The 22,100-nt window shown below is 42.2% G+C and overlaps 1 protein-coding gene across 3 annotated transcripts in view; it reads right to left on the reverse strand.

Annotated features, from left to right (window-relative positions):
- The window catches only part of vps13b (vacuolar protein sorting 13 homolog B), a 1,109,808-nt gene that overhangs the window by 427,696 nt on the left and 660,012 nt on the right, over positions 1 to 22,100 (reverse strand). The window lies entirely within an intron of this gene.

Raw genomic sequence — 22,100 nt, forward strand, 5'->3', positions numbered from 1 at the left:
ATGATCTGTGTTCAAAAACTGCCTCACTGACTGACAAAGACAAAAGGATTCATTCCAGGCTAAGAGTTGTCAACTGCACCCATCCTGAAACCATGAGGAAATATTGTTGAATTGAATGGGTCTTTTGTGAAACAAAGAAGGTGATTATATTAACCCCCCTCAGGATCTTCAAACAGTAAACCAGGAAGTGGCTAATCAACCTAAGACCACTACCATATTTGAAAAGGAACTGCAAATTGTGAGGAGTCACATGGTAAGGCAGCCATGTTCGTCCCTTTGTAATCTTTTAGTGCTGTCCACAGAAAGACACAGCAGCAGCAGTACTAAGACCTATGCCTGTAAAGAATTGGAGGCTGTAACATCACAAGATCTCCAGGCCTGTTCCTTTTCAGGTCCACCAAGACAACAAAATAACCTCCTGGTAAAGAGACTATAAGTAACTAACTTTGATACCTGCAGAAAGTCGCTCCCTTCAAGGGAACCCTAAAATGACTTCGGCAAATGTCTTTGGCTGTTGAATTCACCTAAATCACCCTTCGGGAGTGAAGATGTCTTCTTTATCAGGCTGGCAACATGCGTTTTCCGGAACAAGCCTGATCTACTTTTTTTGCTTATAACCCATAAAAGCGCACCATTCCCTTCAATTGTACTTTCCTTGAGTGTGTTTGTGTCTGTGACTGTGAAAGTGACAAATGCAAAAGGGGAGGCTTACGAAGGGACTAAGAGACAGGCAGGAGGCCAAGAAATGGGAAAAGAGAAAGAGTTAGAACTATAGAAAAGTTACAGCACAGAAGGAGACCATTCGGCCCATCTTGTCCATGGCAGTCCGAGGACACCCAGGTGCCCTTTCTAATCCCACCTTCCTGCACCGGGCCCATAGCCCTGCAGCTTACAGCACTTTAGGTGCAGATCCAGGTACTTTTTAAAAGAGTTTAGAGTTTCTGCCTCTACCACCAACGTGGGCAGCGAATTCCAGACACTCACTACCCTTTGCGTAAAAAAGTTTTTCCTCATGTCCCCCCCTACACCTTCTGCCACTTATCTTGAATCTATGTCCCCTGGTTCTGGAATTCTCCACCAAGGGAAACAATTTTATCCTGTCCAGTCTATCTATTCCCCTCATAATTTTGTACACCTCAATCAAGTCACCTCTCAGCCTTCTTTGTTCAAAGGAAAATAACCCCAACCTATCCAATCTCTCCTCATAGCTACACAGTTGTCGACAATGGGATGAAGGACAAGAAAAAGAGAAGCATAATCAAGAACAGTACAGCACAGAAGGAAGACATTTGGCCCATCGAGTCTGAGCTGGCTCTTCCGAAGTACAATCCAGTTAGTCCCACTCCCCTACTCTTTCCCATATCCCTACAAATTATTATGATGTTGCAATTACGTCTGGCATAATTTTAATAATTTGGAGGTGTGTCTTTTGAAGGAGACTTTAACTGAGGCCCTACCTGCCCCAACAGATGAATGCAAAAGATCCAATGACAGTATTTGAAAAAAGAGCAGGGGAGTTCTGTCCAGTGCCCTGGCCAATATTTTTCCCTCAAACATCATTACTAAAGCTGATTATCTGGTCATTATCACACTTCTGTTTGTAGAAGCTTGCTCATATATGGACAGAATGAGAAACAAACAGGAAGTCAAGAGTGTTGGGTAGAAGGAATTAGAGTAATAGCATCAGAAACTATTTTGTTTTTGCATTGCTAAAAAAAAGACATTCTATTGAAGCTTTTTGTCTTGCAATCATCAGGACAGATGCAAGAATGACAAATTTCAAAGGGAACAACATGAGAAAAGGGTGCTGATTGGTTGGCAAGTCAGCTCTGATTGGTCGAGGTGTTGCCATGGAGAACGCACCAGGGAACTATTGTTCCCCAAGCTTTTGTTTAATTTAAAAAAGGTGCAATGCTTGGACATGTTCCCTTTGTCTGCAGAGGACAGGCCCCTGTATGTGAATATATGTAGCATCTAGCAAATGAGTCATATTGTGAGCCTGACTTATAGCCATAACTTGGTCGTTTGTATAATTCTTAACACACTCGGGATTGTTCAGCAAGTGATGTCCAATCGCAGAATCAAATCTAACATTAAATATTATATTCTGAATTTTGCAAGCACGGGCAGGTTAAGTGCGGTCAGTACTCTGCCTAGTGAAAATGACTGAAGGGATGTGCTGTTTGAAATGATCCGCCAGTCGTTGGGATGTACAACTCCGTACATGGCATCGCACCAGCACTGAAATTAATATACCACATTACTCATTTGTGTGGCAGGCAGAATTTATTTTTGGATTGGCAGCAGCATCCTGTTAATGGACAGTACCACTCATTGTGAGGATCATATCTTTCAAGACTGATTTTTTTATTTTACAAAATGGAAGGACATACACTTGGATGCTAATCTGGGATTCTTTTTTTAAAAAGGTCATAAATTCACCTCGGAACTATCAGCAAGCAGCCTCTTCCAAGAAATCACCTGATCTTTATGGTACTTGAGAAAGATCTGGTTGCTTGTTTTGAACCGCAATCGATTTAATTGATGGGGGAAAAAACTGAAAAGGCAAAGGTTGGTAACTTGCTGGAAATCGCATGGGAGAGGGAAAAAAACTTAAGTTGGGAACCTGCTGGTTTTGAAGGCATGTTTGTTGGCAATAAGCTGAGGAAGGAAGGCAACCCGAACTGGCTCTCTCTCTCCACCTTGCCTGCAATTGGGTGTGGCTATCAACCTGTAGCCAGAGAAGCTTCGGAGTCTAGCTGGCCTGCATTTCGACCTGCAAAGCTTAGACCAGTTGGGGAGAACTTCCAGATGTCAATCAGGACCAGCGGCCCGGATTCACACCGGAGAACTCCAGTTCGACAACATCAAGACCTTGCGAACTTTATACTTTATTTTATAATGCCCATCCACTAAAGCCCATCTCTGCAGGTAGACTCTAGCTCCTTTGTTTGGCTGTGTGTGCATGTGAGTGCGTGCCTGTGTGTGTGCTGGGGGAATTCTTCAGGAAGAGATAGATAGTTATACTTCCAGATTACAATTGTGTGTTAACCAGTACTTGCAGCTTGTTAAAAAGAAGTTTTGTTTTATAATAAACAATCATTCTGAGTTTATTGAAAGAAGCCGGGTCGAAGACACTTTTATTCTGGGCATCAGTAGGCGATTGGCCATTTTGGTGAGAAAATTAAGCTGTTAAATTAATAGTACAGCCTGTGGAGTAGTGGGGCTAGATCGTAAGCGCACTCCTCCCATCCCGGTTATAACAGTGTTGCTACTTCACAGTACCAGCGTGAAATGGCTAACTTCACCCATTGCTCAATTTTTTTCTTTTAAATACCTTACCCTTCCAGGGTAATTTGAGGTAGACAGGGCATTTTTTGAGGTCTGCAAGTGGTGGTCTTAGGCCATTCTTTCTGCCTGGAAGGAGCACTACCAGAACCTTCTCAATCGGGAGTCTAAAGTATCAGACAAAACAACACAATCCCTCTACAGCTTTAGAGATCATATATGGGACATTTATACTGCCAGCACTTGCTGAGATACAAAAAGCTATCCAACAGATGAAGAGCAACAAGGTGCGCGGTCCGGATAACATTCCTGCAGAAATCTTTAAAGCTGATGTTCATGGACTCTTGCTCAAACTCTCAGGCCATTATACAAAAATCTTCCAACTTGCACTTTGCCATCACTGTTTCACTTTTCAAAAAGGGTAATAAATCAATTTGAGAGAATAATAGACGCATATCCTTTTTATCACTGTGGCAAGATTCTCACATGAATCCTCCAGAGCCACCTCTTACCCATCAAAGAAGACATCCTCCAAGGGATCCTATATGGTTTATAGCTGTCCAGAGGAACCACAGATATGATCTTTGTGGCACAACAAATCCAAGAAAAGCGTCTGGAAAAACGCAAAAACTTCATATAGCCTTTGTTAATCTATCAATGGCCTTTGACTCCATTAGGCACGAAGCCCTTTGGAAACTCCTCCAGAGGCTTGGATACCCAGCAAAATTTGTTACTATCCTGCGACTCCTGCATGACTCTATGGCAACAACTGTCCCTTGTAATGGATTGGAGGCCAAGCCCTTTCATATTTGGACAGGTGTCAAGCAATGCTGCATGATTGTTGCCAACTCTCTTCACTGTCTACCTCAGCCGAGTCATGGAATTCATTAGTGAACAACTTCCGCAAGAGGTAGAATTGAATTTCAACTCGACAGGGAAGCTTTTGAATCTCAATAAGCCTGAGAGTTAAGACTAAGATAACCCTCCAGCATATCCGCGACTTACAGTATATCGACGACTGCGCACTTGTAGCCCACACTGTAAGCAACATTCAGACCACCCTCAACCTCTTCAACTCCACATACAAAAGGGCTGGTCTCAACGTCAGCAAAACCAAAATCCTCCACCAGTCCTCCCCTTGGACAAACACCTACAACTTCAGCTATTGTTATTAATGGGGAGACTTTAGAAGTTGTTGAACACTTCCCGTATCTTGGCAGCTACCTTTCTTAAAAAGTCACCATCTAAGAGAAGTTCTAGCACAGAATCAGCTGTGCCAGCACATCCTTCCAAAAATTGTGCAACCAGGTCTTTGACAAGAGATTTCCATAAGAGAAGAAAGCCTTCAGTCTACAATGCTGTTGTTGTCTCCACCCTTCCATATGGCATGTGTTGGGTCATCTACCAAGATACCTCTGGGTGCTGCAGAATTTCCACCAGTGGTGTCTCTGCAGGATAGTCAAAGTGGGACAACAGGGAAACAAATTCCAGCATCTTCACTGAAATTCCTCCAGCATTACAACCATGATTGTGCAAAGTCAGCTCCACTGCTCTGGACACTGCATCCGCATGCTGCATAATCGAGTTCCAAAGCTGATGATCTTTTTATAACTTAAGGATGGCACACAATCTCAAGGAGGACAAAGCAAACATTTTATGGACACTCTGAAGGCCTCACTGAAAAGGGGACAAATTGATATCGTTGTGTGGGAGGAACTTGCCCTAAACCATGCCATGTGGTGGCACCTGATCCAACAAGCCACAATACAACCAGAAACAGACCGCATGAACTCTGCTGCGGACAAGCGACAAAAATGGAAGGAGAGCGAGCAGAACCCTGGCTCAAGAACTCCTCTTCCTCAGGGAAACTCTTGTTCCCTCTGTCCAAAGACCTGTGGCTCTGAATTGGCCTGCTGAGTCACCAGAGGAAACACAAATCATGAAACCTGGCAAACATCAGGGGATGACAACAACGAGATGCTGGACAGGCTTTGGGAGTGAAGAAGGGAGTTACTCACCACAAAATTCCCAGCCTCTGACTTGTTTTTGTAGCTACAGTATTTATGTGGCTGGCCCTGTTCAGTTTCTGGTCAATGGTAATGCCCAGTGATCTAGGGGGAATTCAATGATGCTAACCTTTTGAACATTAATGAAAAATAGCTAGATTTTCTCTTGTTGGAAATGGTCTTTGCCAGACACCCGTGTGGCACAAATGTTGCTAGCCACTTATAAGCCAAAGCCCGAATGTGGTCCAGGTCTTCCTGCATTTGGGCACAGACTGATTCACAGACGAGGTTTTGTGAATGGTACAGAACGCTATAATAGTCAGGAAATCATCTCCACTTCTGACATAAAGTGATAAGTGGAGCAGCTGAAGATGTTTCAGGACACTGCAGAAAAAGAGCTTCTTCTTGGTTGTGAGCATCCTTCTTTATTCTTTTCATGGGATGGCTTACTAGTCCAATGATAGTACCACTATGCCATGATCTCCCCACAAGATCAACCTGTTGACTAGCAAGTTCATATTAGTACCACATAACAGTTCTTTGATTAAAAAAAACACGTAAAGAGCCAATAATTGAATTTATTATAAAACCAGACATTTCTTTTGGCAGCATTCTATTTAACATGCTTGCAATCTTTCTAATTAGTAATTTGGCCTTCCTTACTGAACTCAATCAAACATAACTTCTGTGTTTAGAAAAGAATAGAAATGCATATCACTAATTGGAGCAAAATCAATGGAGGTGAAGAAGAGTCATATGGACTCGAAATGTTAACTCTATTTCTCTCTCCACAGATGCTGCCAGACCTGCTAAGTTGTTCCTCGATTTTCTGTTTTCATATCAATGGGGATGGGGATAGGGGTTCCAACCTGTCGACAGGTCACAGAAAAGTAAGCAGAATTGCACAATCTGATCCTTAAAAAAGTGACAAAAATTCGAGAATCAAATGTAGTAAGAATAGATTTTGACTAAATGAGACACCATAAATGAGTGGCCTTGATCATGTCCTACCCACTCCTTTCTCTTGGTGTACAGTCTTGGTTCAAACATGATCAAAAGAGCTGAACTTCAGTAGTGAGTTGAGAGTGACTACCTTTGAACTGCTGCAGGTAGGTGTAGGTACACCCACTGTGCTGTTAGGAAGGGAGTTCCAGAATTTTGCCCCAACGACAGTGAAGGAACGGCGATATATTTCCAAGTCAGAATGGTGAGTGATTTGGAGGAGAACTTCCAGGTGGGGGTGTTCCCATCTATCCGCTGCCCTTGTCCTACTAGATGGTAGTGATCGTGGGTTTGGAAGGTGCTGTCTAAGGAGCCTTGGTGAATTCCTGCAGTGCATCTTGTAGATGGTACACAGTGCTGCTACTGTGCGTCGATGGTGGACAAAGTGATTGTTTGTGGATGTGGTGCAAATCAAGCGGGCTGCTTTGCCCTGGACGGTGTCCAGCCCCTTGAGTGTTGTGGGAGCTGCATTCATCCAGGCAAGTGGTGAGTATTCCATCACACTCCTGACTTGTGCCTTGTAGATGGTGTACAGGCTTAGGGGAGTCAGGAGGTGAGTTACTCTTCACAAAATTCCTAGCCTCTGACTTGCTCTTTTAGCCATAGTATTTATCTGGCTAGTCCAGTTCAGTTTCTGGTCAATGGTAACCCCCTCCCCGCCGATCATGATAGTGGGGGATTCAGCGATGGTAATGCCATTGAATGTCAAGGGACTGTGGTTGGATTCTCTCTTGTTGGAGATGGTCATTGCCTGGCATTTGTGTGGCACAAATGTTACTTGCCACATGTCAGCTCAAGCCTGGGTATTGTCCAGGTCTTGCTGCATTTGGACACGGACTGCTTCAGTATCTGAGGAGTCATCAATGGTACTGAACATTGTGCAATCATCAACAAACATCACCACTTCTGACCTTATGATGGAAGGAAGGTCATTGATGAAGCACCTGAAGATGATTGGGCAGAGGACACTACCCTGAGGAATTCCGGCAGGGATACCCTGGAACTGAGATGATTGACCTCCAACAAGCACAACCATTTTCCTTTGTGCTAGGTATGACTCCAACCAGCGAAGAGTTTTCCCCCTGATTCCTATTGACTCCAGTTTTGCTAGGGTTTCTTGATGCCACACTCGGTTAAATGCGGCCTTGATGTCAGGGGCAGTCATTCTCACTTCCCCTCAGGAGTTCACCTCTTTTGTCCATGTTTGAACCAAGGCTGTAATGAGGTCAGGAGTTGAGTAGCCCAGGCAGAACCCAAAATGGGCATCAGGTTCTTGCTAAGCAAGAGCTGCTTGATAGCACTGTTGATGACCCCTTCCATTACTTTACTGATGATCAAGAGTAAACCGATGGTGGTAATTGGCCGATTGGATTTGTCCTGCATTGTGTGTACAGGACATACCTGTGCAAATTTCTACATAGCCGGCTAGATGCCACTGTTGTAGCTGTACTAGAACAGCTTGGCTAGGAGCGCAGCAAGTTCTGGAGCACAAGTCTTCAGTACTACTGCCAGAATATTGTCAGGGCCCATAGCCTTTGCACTATCCAATGTCTTCAGCCATTTCTGATATCACTTGAAGTGAACTGAATTGGCTGAAGATTGGCATCTGTGATGCTGGGGACCCCTGGAGGTGGTCACTCAGCACTTCTGGCTGAAGATTGTGGCAAGTGCTTCAGCCTTATCTTTTGCACTGATGTGCCATCATTGAGGACCTCCTCCTCCTATGAGTTGTTTCATTGTCCACCACCATTCGCAAGTGGATGTGGTAAGACTGCAGAGCTTAGAACTGATCCGTTAATTGTGGGATCGCTTAGCTCTGTCTATCACTTGCTGCTTATGCTGTTTGGCATGCAAGTAGTCCTGTGTTATAGCTTCACCAGGTTGACACCTCATTTTTAGGTATGCCTGGTGCTGGTCCTGGCATGCCATCCTGCACTCTTTATTGGTGGTGGTGGGGGGGGTGGTATGGCAGGCCAAGAAGTTACAAATTGTTTTCAAGTACAATTCTGCTGCTGATAGCCCACAGCGCCTCATGGATGCCCAGTCTTGAGTTGCTAGATCTGTTCGAAATCTATTCCATTTAGCACAGTGGTAGTGCCACACAACACGATGGAGGGTATCCCTCAATGTGAAGGCGGGATTTTGTTTCCACAATGACTGTGCGGTGGTCACTCCTGCCGATACTGTCATGGACAGATGCATCTGTGGCAGGCAGGTTGGTTGGTGAGGATGAGGTCAAGTATGTTTTTCCCTCTTGTCTTCTCTCATCACCTGCCACAGACTCAGTTGAGCAGTTCTGTCCTTTGGGACTCAGCCAGCTTGGTCAGTAATGATGATACTGAGCCACTCTTGGTGATAGACATTGGAGTCCCCACCCAGAGTACATTCTGCATCCTTTCCACCCTCAGTGTTTCCTCCAAGTAGTGTTCAACATGAATGAGCACATTCATCAGCTGAGGGAGGGCGGTATGTGGTAATCAGCAGGAGGTTTCCTTGCCCATATTTAACCTGGTGCCATGAGTCCAGAGTCGATGTTGAGGACTCCCAGGGCAACTCCCTGCCAACTGTGCCGTCACCTCTGCTGGGTCTGTGCCGGTGGCAAGATATTTTTCCGTGAGTATGACTATGTCAGGCTGTTGCTTGACTCATCTGAGACAGCTCTCCGAATTTTGGCACTAGCCCCCAGATGCAGAGCCAACTGGGCCGAGTTTGGCGTTTCTGATGCCTAAGTCGATGCCAGGTGGTCCATCTGGTTCCATTCCTTTTAGACTTTTTTAGCAGATTGATACAACTGAGTGGCGTGCTAGGTCATTTCAGAGGGCAGTTGAGAGTCAACCACATTACTGTGGGTCTGGAATCACATATAGGCCAGGTGGCAGAGTTCCTTCCCCAAATGACATTACTGAACCAGGTGGGCTTTTACAGCAATTGACATGGTTTCATGGTCATCTTTAGACTTTTAATTCCAGATTTTTATTGAATTCAAATTTCACTATCTGTTGTGGTGGGATTCGAACCCTGGTGCGATTCGAACCCTGGTCCCCAGAACATTACCCTGGGTCTTTGGATTACTCATCCAATGACAATACCACTACACCACCACATATGGAAACAGGTTATAGCTGCATACGGCAAGATCTGGACAACCTTCAGAACATGGCTGGTAAGTAGCAAATCACATTCGTGTCATACAAGTGCCAAGCAATGACCATCTCCAACAAGAAAGAATGTAACCATCCCCCCATAACATTCAGTGGCATCACTATTGTTGAATTCCCTACCCTCAACATCCTGGGGTTTACCATTGACCAGAAACTGAAATGGATCAGGGCAAGATCAGGTCAAAGCCTTGGAATTCTGCATCAAGTAACTCACCTCCTGACTTCGCAAAGCCTGTCCACCAATTACACGGTACAAGACAGGTGTGATGGAATACTCTCCATTTGCCTGGATGAACACAGCTTCAAAAAGACTCAAGAAGCTAGATGACATCTCTGTCGAAGCAGCCTTGGTGACTTGCTGCATTGCAACTTACACATGACACACACCGCTGCCACTGTGCATCAGTGGTGGTGGGAGTGAGTGTTTAAGATGGTGGATGGGATATCAGTCAAGTGGGCTGCTTTGTCCTGGATGGCGGCAAGCTTCCCAAGTGTCATTGGAGCTGCAACCATGCAGGCAAGTGGAGAGTATTCCATCACACTCCTGACTTGAGCCTAAATAGCAGTATGGCAACAGGTGTTTGGAATACACTGTTTAAAATGAAAAATAATAGACAGGCAATATATTTGTGGATACCAACTGACATGAAGGTGAATTGTAAGAGATGAGAATTTTGACCTGCAATGTTGACCAATTTATGCATTAGTTACTCTACACGTCAGCAGATGCAACATTTTTTCACCCCTTCTTCTAGATACAGCTTACACCAATAGGCACCTACTGTTCATCATTGAAAGCCTAAATTTCCTCTTTCAAACATCTAATGGATTCAATCTAAGGTGCTCTGCAGGACAAGTAGCAGCTCCTGGGAGTTTATTGCAGCTCTAAAGCCACATAAGTTGTGTCGCCCAGGATTACTTGGATGCCATGTGGAAAGTAGGTAGCTGATAGAGGAGGTTCAGCTGCCTTCCATAAAAATTACTTTTATGTTTTCCATTAGGTGGTTCCTTAAAAAAATGGTAACATAACACAATTTCAAATGAGGACAAAAGCAAGCTGATGGTTTACTATAATAAATTGCAGCTGCAGTGGCAACAAGCAGAGCTGAAATACTCTTTCCATAAATACTGAGAGATGGAACAGGAACCTGCTCTATCTAGGGAATGGTGTTTTAGAATCATTACACCATGCCTTGCTCATTCTGGAAAAAATTGTTATTAATCAACAAAGAGATACGCGGTGGATGATTAACTATAAATTGTTTATGCAGTAAATGTGTTGACAAGCCTAGGATTACGAAGATCTAAAACTCAAACTGTTAACATGTGTTTACCATTGCCATGAGCTGCATGAACTTCAGTACCATTTTTTTAAAAAGACACTGGTGAGGGACATTTGATGAACTATAGCACATCAGTACAGTAACTAGCTTCATAGTTGCAAATCTGCAGAAATTTAAACATCTGTAACATTACAAGAGAGCTTTAAATCCAAAACAAACAACCTTGGATCAATAAACGACTGATCAAAGGCATAATTAAGCTCTGCATGTGCCTTAAATAGCATTATACCAGAAACAAACAAAGACTTTTAATGTAACAATCTATTTATTTTTTTAATTCAACTTCTATTTTTCAGTAATGAATTCTTGTCAGTTTGTTTAAGCAACACTGTACCGAATAATAGCTTAAAAAAGGAACATTTACGATCTGCATGCCAGACTGGCATATAATCAAAGCTTTCTGCATTATCACACACTAAGTCATTCAGCAAATGAAGATTCTGTGATTCAGAGTGCAGCTGAACACATTTAAGGGGGTTGCATTGTCAGGAATTTCCGGCTTGCTAGCCAGAAATTCCAGATATAAACAAACTGACCACTCAACAGTATCCAGGATGGCAATGGACTACGAGCCTGCTTGAATCTTATCAATATATCTTGCTGCCCAAACCTAAAAAATTGCAAAATATTCTCTGCAGTGTAGCAGGACTAAAGAAAGGAAGTAAACTTCCCACAACTCAATAACATTTGATTTTAAATATTAGTGTGTTAAATGACCACAAACGTTTGAAAGAAATATTTATATAGAGTTTTTAGATGAAGAACGCACTATTTAGATCCCCTGAGAAATTGTATTCTTGGAAAGAATATGATAATCTTCAATTCTCCAGCCATCTTGGATGCTGTTGCTGTTGGCAACAGCTGAAGTAACATGAAGTTTGAAACACAGTTGTTCACCACCATAACTCCCAGCTTGTTGGAACAGCCTTTACCACACTGTTTCGGAGGCTCGCGATTTAGCTTCAGAAACACTGACCAGGCTACTTCTCAAATCAAAGTCTTGGACTTTTACATTATGATGCTGAAACAAATAACACTCTCACGTCTTGGAGACATAAACTACTCCAATACTCCAGTGTAGTGCTGAGGGTGTGTATCACTGCCGGAGGAGCTGTTGTTTGCATGAGGCTTTAAACTAACACCCTGAAGGCCTTCTCAGGTTGATATCAAAGATCCAATGGCACTGAAGAGCAGGGGAGTTCCCCTGCTATCTGGACCAACATAGATCCCTCAGCCAACAGATAATCTGGGCATTTGTCTCATTGCTGTTTGTTGGAGTCTCTGTGATGTGAGTGTGTCACATTTCCTACAACACTTCAAAACTGCTTCATTGGCTGTAAAATGTTCTATGACGTCCTGAGGTCATGAAAGACACGAAAACATTGTAAATTCTTTATTTTTTTCCACACAGTGCCAACCATGCTGAAATGTCAGGAGTAGCATGAAAAAATCAAACAAAAATCTAATACTGCTGAAAACAAAACTTTTTACAACAATTTTACGTGAAGGAATGCAAATTTCTTCCATTCACTCTGTCTTTCCCCATCTTCTCCCTCCTTTAGAAACTTTTATTCTTCTTAAAAACAACTTAATTTTGTTATTCACTTCTGAACTTCCTTGCGTACCACCATATATGTTCAAGATGGATACAAGCTTTAACATGTCCTCAGAAGAGACTCCAAAATGAGCTCTTTCTTCAAATGATTTAATTTTTATTCATTCATGTGATATGAGCTTTGCTGGCAAGGCCAGCATTTATTTCCCATCCTTCAATGCACTTACAAAGCTGATGGTGAGCTGCCTTCTGAACCACTGTAGTCTGTCTGGTGCAGGTACACCCACAGTGCTGTTAGGGAGTTCCAGGGTTTTAAGCCAATGACAATGAAGAAATGGCGATACAGTTCGAAGTCAAGATGGCTTGGGACTTGGAGGTGAAATAGCAGGTGGTGGTGTTCCCATGCGTTTGTTGACCTAGTCCTTTTCTGTGGTAGAGGTTGCAGGTTTGGAAGGTATCAGCAAAGAACCCTTGGTGAGTAATGCTTCAGTTGATGGATAGGGTGCCAATTAAGTGGGCTGCTTTGTCCTGGATGGCATCTACGAGTGTTGGTGGAGCTGCAGTCATCTAGGCAAGTATCGAGGTGAGTTACTCGCCACAGAATTCTCAGTCTCTGATCTCCTCTTGTAGCCACAGTATTTATATAGCTGGTCCAGTTCAGTTTCTGGTCAATGATAATCAAGGATCTTGATGACGGCAGATTCAGTGATGGCAACACCATTGAGCGTCAAGGGGAGATGGTTAGATTCTCTCTTCTTGGAGATGGCCATTGCCTGGCACATATAAAATGAACGTCCCTGCCTGAGTGTTATCCAGGCCTTGCTGCATACAGGCACAGACTGCTTCTGTATCTGACGAGTTGCAAATGGTACTGAACTCTACAATCATCAGTGAACATCCCCACTTCTGACCTTGTGATGGAAGGAAGGTCATTCAAAAAGCAGCTGAAGAAGATTGAGTCTAAGGACACTGCCCTGAGGGATTCCTGCAGTGATGTCCTGGGGCTGAGATATCTGGCCTCCAACAACCACAGTCGTCTTCCTTTGTGATAGTTAGGACTCCAACCAGCGGAGAGCTTTCCACCCGATTTCCACTAACTTCAATTTTGCTGGGGCTCCTTGACACCACACTTGGTCAAATGCTGCCTTGGTGTCAAGGGCAGTCACTCTCACCTCACCTCCAGAATTCAGTTCTTTTGTCCATATTTGGACCAAGGCTGTGTCGTCCTAGAGGAATCCAAACTGAGCAGTAAGCAGGTTATTGCTGAGTAAGTGTTACGTGACAGCATTGTAAACAACACCTTCCATCATTTTGCTGCTGGTTAACAGTAGACTGATGGAGTGGCAGGACTGGGTTTGTATTGGTTTTGTTGTGCACAGAACATACATGGGTCAGGTAGCTGCCAATATTGCAGCTGTACTGGAACAGCTTGGCTAGGGACATGGCTAATTCTGGAGCACAAATCTTCAGTACTATTGCTGGAATGTTGTCAGGGCCCACAGCCTTTGCAGTGTCAGCGCCTTCAGCCATTTCTTGATATCACGTGGAGTGAATCGAATTGGCTGAAGGCTTTCATCTGTGATGGTGGGAACCTCAGGAACAGGTTGAGATGGTATGCCTGGTGCTGCTCCTGAATTTCCTGCATTCCTCATTTAACTAGGACTGATGATATTGGAAGAGAGGGATATGCCGGACATTGAGGTGAAAGATTGGGGTTGAATAGAATTCTGTTGATGCTCATATCCCACAGCGTTTCATGTATGCCCAGTTTTGGGCTACTAGATCTGTTCTGAATCTATGATATTTAGCACAGTGGTTGTGCCACACAACACGTGTGAAGCTGAGATTTCATCTCCAAAAGGACTGAGACGTGGTAATTCTTACCAATACTGTCATAGACAGATGCATCTGCAACAGATAGATTGCTGAGGGCAAGGTTAAGTAGGTTTTCCCCCTCTTGTTGGTTCTCTCACCACCTGCTGCAGGCCCAATCCAGCAAATATATCCTTCAGGACTCAGCCGCTTGGTCAGTAGTGATGCTACAAAAACACTTGAGTGACTGACCTTGAACTCCTCCATCCAGAGTACATTCTGTGCCATTGCTATTCAGTGCTTCATCAGCTGAGTCCCCCTTTAACTTGTTAGATGGATATCAAAGATCCCATAGCTGACTGGGGGCAGCTCAACTGGGACCAATTCCAACATCCCTTTAAATTCAGATTAGTTACAACTGATTTTTCCATGAGGGATGGCACAATTTAAACAAGAAACAAGAAATTGCTCCGGTGTCCTGGCTAACAATCTTCACCTCAAACACTGCCATCAAAAACATACCACCTCTTTGTTGATTGAGAGATCTCACTGTACCTAAACTAGTTACCACACTTGGGTGCATAGCAACAATTCTGCAGTTAAAAGTAATTCATTGCTTCTGTGGTGCTTTGGGGCATTTCATACAGGTGTGATAATATATTACAAAAATGCAACTGTTGTTTCTCAACTTTCACTGCCAGGTCATCTGATTACTATCCGGCTGGTAGGGTTAGATTTAAGTCACCCTCGCTCATATTGCCTGTTGTGGCTCAGAGTCCATTTATCTCTGACTGTGCCTCAAAACATCGAGGAACTTTGATCAACAATAAACCCACTAATGTTGCTGCTTCCTCCTCAGCATTTCAGGGTGTTCAGTTGTACATACATCATGCTGAAAGAATGCTTGCAGGAATAAGATGAAACTTTCATATGTTGCAAGTATATGCAGTGATGTCCAAAAGAATGGTAATGTTTATAAGTAAATAAAATAACACACACAAAACCAAAGCAAATTTCATTCACAGCACTGCTTATTTGTTATGCACTTGTACCAAGGTATACAGAACCAAGACAGGTACACAGAGTGAAGATACAGATCAACCATGACCTAACTGAATGGGGGAACTGGCAAAACAGCTGAATAGCTTACTCTGTTAGTATGTCCTTGTCAGTCACCAAGAAAAGTAATTCTTGTAAGCAAAGATGAAACTACAATTGTGAAAGGAGCTAAACTTGTTGTTGAAACCTGAAGAAAATATTGGCAAAGCAGCCCGTTACCAATTTTCAAGAGCAAATTTCAGACATGCCTTAAATCGTAATATATTATTCATTGCAAACTCTCAGAATATTCTTTTAACTTTAAATTAGCTGTGATTTGGGAGAAGCGGAAATAAAACATTTCAGAGGGTTGTAGAGGATCTACTGATGTGTAACCTGGGCTTTCAATGAGCACAGAGCAAGATGTACGATTATAATGTTTATGCAACAATTCAAAAAGGCTAAGTGTAGGAAAAATGTTAATTCTTGCTCTCTATTATTTACATGGAATCAACAGTATAGAAAAGTGAAACAGCTTGGTCTAAGATCATATTTTGTTAAAATAAGCATATAGAATCTCTATGTTACTGGTCAGTTATCCCTATGTACATTTCTGCTTAAACTCAAATTGATAGAGTTATACTGTAATAGATCTAAGAAATATTTTCACCAGCAGGCTTGTTCAAGAGGTAACTAGAACCTTGTGAATTTCAATTTCAAATCAATTTATCACTCTTTTCCTGTTCACAGATAGATTCTAGTTGCCGATTCAATGTCAGTAAGTTAAACAGTTCACGCAATATAAAATCAGGAGTTCAAATGTAAATAGAAAATCAAACCTATAACTGTAAATCATGTTATAATTCAACACACTGTTCATCAAGGGAAAGAGAATGAAGTAATATGCCAGTAACAGTGCTCATGCTGAGGGTCAGATTCTGTTCATGGAAACCATCTGTTTCAGTCCCTTCGAGCCACACCAAACACAAATGATCTTTTAAAAAAATATCCTATTCATTAATGCATCACAGCTGCACCGAGTGTTACTTCATTTTTCCATGGTAACGTCCTTTCTGTTTCAAGGATCTTATTTCAGTTTGGTAGCAACATATTCCTCCATCAATATTGAACACATTCATGTGTTAAATATTAAGAGTTATTGCAAATTCCTGAAATAGAATCGTTTCATTTTAATTAGGGTTACATCAGAACTTGTAAATCCTGAATATATCATGTTCATAACTTTATTTTATATACAATACAGTTTGAATTATTTCTACTGGCTAGTGGCTTAATCATACATTTCAGTTTTTAATAGGAAATTAATTTAATTTCAAATAATGTTTTATTCATACTCTAAACGTAGTTTAAAATTCCATTCCTTCATCAAAAATATTTTACTCACTACAATCAAAATAACATTGAGAGGGTTATTCTGATTTCAGCAATTAGACTTCTGCTTTAGCAACTGTTCAGTCACATTCCACTGATCCTACCATGATAATTAGTAAGTTCTAGCAAAGTCCTCTTAACTCAGTCCAGCTACTGTAAAAGAACATGACAGGCACAACTGAAATATTGTTTTGCTTTCACATGGCACAAGAAGTAATTGCAAAATGATGACAATTCCGAAATTCACAAACAGGCCCCTCCTAATTAAGTCATTTAAAATAACTAAGGAAAAAAATTCTAGAGCTGCTCTTCCCATCCTGTTAAGTTACAAAATAATGCATGTTTAAGATTTTAGGAAGATAAATGTAAAAGCTGGACAATAAATTGTTGCACCTCTTTCTCCCAAGGATTCAAAATGTGAATAGAACTAGTAGAAATGACATTTTTTAGAAAAAAAAGCACACATAACAAATCCCACTTTAAATAAAAAAATTTAAAAAAAGACTTGTCCATCATCAACTCTGCATAAATGCCATTTTTTGCCACAAAGTAAATTTTTTACCACTGATCTTTTCGTCAGTATCTATAAACCCTGTGTGCTTATCCTTGGCATTAGTAATATGCGCTTATGAATTTTAGGTATGGCAGTTCAGTTAATAATTGGGCAAACACAACCAGTAAGTGCGTTTTGTGAAAGTGAGCTCATTGTACGATGAGAGGAAGTTCCTTACAAGTTTGATTGAAACCTCATGGAGTCCAAATTATACGCTGCAGTTACCTAACAACACTGCTGCTGCTGCCAGCAGTCCCCTCAGCGGCTGTACAGTCAAGTAACTGAGATGAGTCCACCGCCTCGAGAGGGTCCAAGACCAATTTCAAGAGTTGGTTTCTGCTAACATCTCTGGAGGCAATGGCGTCCCTGGCACAAAAAAACATTGCTACTGAAATGCAAAGAGCTCTTTCTATTTTCATTTGCTGGCCAGGAAGAAAGTTAATAATCGCGCAAAGGAACAGGCTGAATAGTCCTCTGTTGGAGCTGAGCAAAAACAAAAGTACACTGCTCATTTCGAACAGCCAATCCAAGGTTTACCCAAGCAGCTTTAATATGACTGAAACAAGGAAGGACAAAAAGAAGAAATTCCTTCACTTTGATAGATGAACATGTAACTTTGGTCATCACTTTAACACAAAAACAAATGGCATATCTAAAGTAATGACACATCTCTTAATTTCAAAACAGTTTGAAGTTTTGACAATCAAGCTGATAGCACCATGATTCAATGTCTTGAATAGATGCTGAGGCCGCCTTGTTCCAACAATACCTAAAGCCTAACTTAATTTTAAAAGCAACATTTGGATTTTTTTAAAATAAGGGTCAAATGTCCCTGAAAAGTAAGGGCGATTTGTCAATCAGATCAAATTATATGTCAATCATTTGGCTCTCCATGCAGAAACTGGTACTGTTAATGTTTGCACTAAACTGTTGCTTTTGAAAGTTGATGACATTGCCCATGACATTGCAGAGGGGATGTCAGGACTGTTGGGAATTCTGGTACAAAGTTGCTTAACGGCATCATCACAAACGGATGAACTCTGAAACAGAGGGCTGGATTTTACATTGCTCCACTGGTAAGTTTAAGGCTGGGGGGAAAATAAAATCCAGCAGATGGCCTTCCTGCCACCTATCCAACTGTCCCCGACCTGTCTGAAATTTTACGGGGTACATGCATTAGGCTGCCAATATTTTAGCCAAGGTTGGTGAGGGTAGGTGGAGAAGAACCAGAAGAGACTAAAAACTAAGAAACATGGCAGCTCAAAGGTACAAGGGGCTTTCAGTGCTCTTGGTAGCCTGAGTGGTCAGGATCTTAACCTGGAGACAGTGGGCCAGATTTTAACTCTGTTTAAATGAATAGGTTTTAAAATGGGTCAAAATTGAGCCCTGTGTTTCATGTGGAATTGTTTGGTTCTTTTGGTATTGAAGACTAAGAAGCTGCTGAGAAGTAAACCAATCGCTTAATAAATGATTTTTTTGTTGCTCTGTAATTAACCCGTGGTCACTGACATGTCTGAGCAAACTGATGACACCTTAAGGGATGGACTCTTGCAACGTTTGTGTCACTTAGACTGGTCAATAACAAAGGCAAGAGGTTTCACTTGAAAATTAAAGGTACAAAAGATTATGCTTATTGACACAAATATGTGATAGAAAAGCAAATAAAAAAGCATCCCAGGGCTTCTCCAAAACAGTGGGAAAGCTTATAGAAATTTAGAGACATGAACTATGCAAGCCAAATACAAGCATATGATAAAGTGTGATTGAATATGAAGAGTTTGCATATGAGGAAATTCCCTGACAATAAGGGAAGAAAGGTTTGAACTATCTCTAGTCCAAAAATAACTACCAGCAGACAACTTGAATTGATCCAAAAAAAAACTATACTGTTTCTTTTACAAACTCAAGATGTCCCAAAGCACTTTCAGGCAAATTAAGTGTTTTGAAATATAGGCATTGTTGCAATGTAGGCTAATGCGGCAACCAATTTATACACAGCAAGGTCCCACAAGGGAGGAGGTTCTAAGTGGTCTGGCAGGCTTAAAAGTAGATAAATCTCCAGGCCCGGATGAATTGTGTTCCAGGCTGTTGAGTGAAGCAAGGGAGGAGATAGCAGGGGCACTGGCAATAATTTTCAATACCTCCCTAGCCACAGGAGAGGTGCCAGAGGACTGGACGACCGCCAATGTGGTACCATCATTCAAGAAGGGAGGAAGGGATAAACCAGGGAACCACAGTCCAGTCAGTCTAACCTCACTGGTGGGGAAATTATTGAAAGCAATTCAGAGGGGCAGAATTAATCTACACTTGGAGAGGCTGGGATTAATCAACAGCAGTTAAGGGGAGGTCATATCTGGCCAATTTGACTGAATTTTTCAGAGGTGACCAGGTCTGTAGATGAGGGCAATGCATTTGATGTAGTCTACTTGGACTTCAGCAAGGCTTTTGATAAGGTCCCGCATGGGAGACTGATAACAAAGATAAGTGCCCATGGGATCCAAGGCAATTTAGCAAATTGGATCCAGAATTGGCTGAGTGGCAGGAAGCAAAGGGTGATGGTAGAGGGGTGTTTTTGCGACTGGATGCCTGTGTCCAGTGGGGTTCCACAGGGATTGGTGTTGGGTCCCTTGCTGTTTGTGGTATATATAAACGACTTAGAATTGAATGTACGAGGGTTGATCACTAAGTTCGCGAATGACACGAAAATTGGTGGTGTGGTAAATAGTGAGGAGGATAGCCTTACATTACAGGAGAATAAAGATGGGCTTGTCAGATGGGCTGATTAGTGGCAAATGGAATTTAATTCAGATAAGTGTGAGGTGATGCACTTGGGCAGGACAAACAAGGCACGGGAATACATGATGAATGGTAGGACCCTGGCAAGTACCGAGGATCAGAGGGACTTTGTTGTGCACGTCCACTGGTCCCTTAAGGTAGCGGGACAGGTAGACAAGGTGGTTAAGAAAGCATATGGGATACCTGCCTTTATTATCCAAGGCATAGAATATAAGAGCAGGGAGTTTATGCTGGAACTGTATAAAACGCAGGTTAGGACACAGCTAGAGTATTGCGTGCAGTTCTGGAATCCGCATTATAGGATGTGATTATACTTGAGAGAGTGCAGAGGAGATTCACCAGGATGTTGCCTGGGCTGGAGAGTTTTAGTTATGAGGAGAGATAGGATAGACTGGGGTTATTTTCCCTGGAGCAGAGGAGATTGAGGGGGGACATGATTGAGGTGTATAAAATTATGAGGGGCATAGATAGGGTAGACAGGAAGGAGCTTTCCCCCTTGGTTGAGGGATCAATAACCAGGGGGCATAGATTTAAGGTAAGGGGCAGGAGGTTTAGAGGGGATTTGAGGAAGAATTTTTTCACCCAGAGGGTGGTGGGAATCTGGAACTCACTGCCTGAAATGGTGGTAGAGGCAGATACCCTCATAACATTTAAGAAGTATTTGGATGTTCACTTGCGATGCCATGGCATACAAGGCTATGGGCCTAGTGCTGAAAAATGGGATTAGAATAGTTAGGCACTTGTTTGGCCGGCACAGACTCGATGGGCCAAAGGGCCTTTTTCTGAGCAATGGACCTCTATGACTCTATAACAGCAATGAGATTAATGATCAGATAATCTGTTTTTGGTGATGTTGCTTAAAGAACTTTAGCCAAGAAACTGCAAAAGCTCAACTACTCTTCTTCAAGTATCACCACGGGATCTTTTACATACAAATGAGAAGGCAACCTGTGGCATCAATTAACCAATTAACGTCCTATTGCAAAAACAGTACGATCAATAGTAATACGATAAAGTATGGAAACTATTTAATAGATAGTACTACATGAAATTTCTCTGAAAAAAAAACACCCCTGCTCTTGTTCAAATAGCACCATTCTTCAAATGATGCAGCCATTGAATTTTTATTTTTATATTACTTTGCCCACATTTATAATGGATAAAATGTAAAGATGTCACGCTGTACTTAGATCCCTCTATCGGTACTGGCATTAAATACTGCTAACACAATTAGCAGATGTAAAATTTTTGATTTTTCACATATAAATGCTTTTGCCACCTCTCCAGACTTAAGTCTGAGTTATTTCTGCACATGCTCTTTGGCTGTGCAATACGATTGGATAAAAATCTTCACAAATGCCCAAAAAGGCAATGGCCCCAAAGTCGCTAATGAATCGTTGTTAGCCCTGCGATGTAAGTATTGGTCATAGCTCACTGCTGTTTATGACATATATTTTACTGAAACAGGTTCAAAGAACAATTTTTAAATCAAAATTGCACCATTATAAGTGCCAAGATAAGAATAATGGTCTGGTCAGAAAACTGTGGAGGTAGTCATGCTACTTGTGATGTTAAAGTGTAATCATTTTCTGTCAGTTGCTTCAGGTCACTATATCCCGAGTCCTGGATTCAGAATAGTAAAGATGGGTGAACAGCATTCCCCATTTATTTAAATGCACAACCTGTTAGAGATTATGCCTGAAACGGATGGCCTCCACACTCCTGAAATCTGGGACTTTATTTTATTTCTAAATGGGGGATGCAGGGTGGATGAGCGAAGTGACTATGGCATTATGATACAGGAGGCCCTGGTCAAGTAGGGGGAGTAAAGAGGAATGCAGTGGTAGGAGGGGACAGTATAGTCAGGGAGATAGACAGAGGTCTTTGCAGCCAGGAGCGAGTGTCCAGAAGGCTGATGCCGAGGTTCGGGACATCTGCTTGGGTCTGGAGAGCAATCTGCAGCGGGAGGGGGCGGATCCAGTGGTCAAGGTCCATGTAGGTACCAATGGCATAGGTATGAATAGGAAAGGGGTTCTGCTAAGGGAGTATGAGCCGCTAGGAGCTCAATTAAAAAGCAGAACCTCAAAGGTAATAATCTCTGGATTATTACCTGAGTCGTGAGCAAATTGGTGTAGGAAAAATAAGATTAGGGAG

The sequence above is a fragment of the Cetorhinus maximus genome, chromosome 4, assembly GCF_964194155.1.
Source record: "Cetorhinus maximus chromosome 4, sCetMax3.hap1.1, whole genome shotgun sequence".
NCBI classification, from domain to species: Eukaryota; Metazoa; Chordata; class Chondrichthyes; order Lamniformes; family Cetorhinidae; genus Cetorhinus; species Cetorhinus maximus.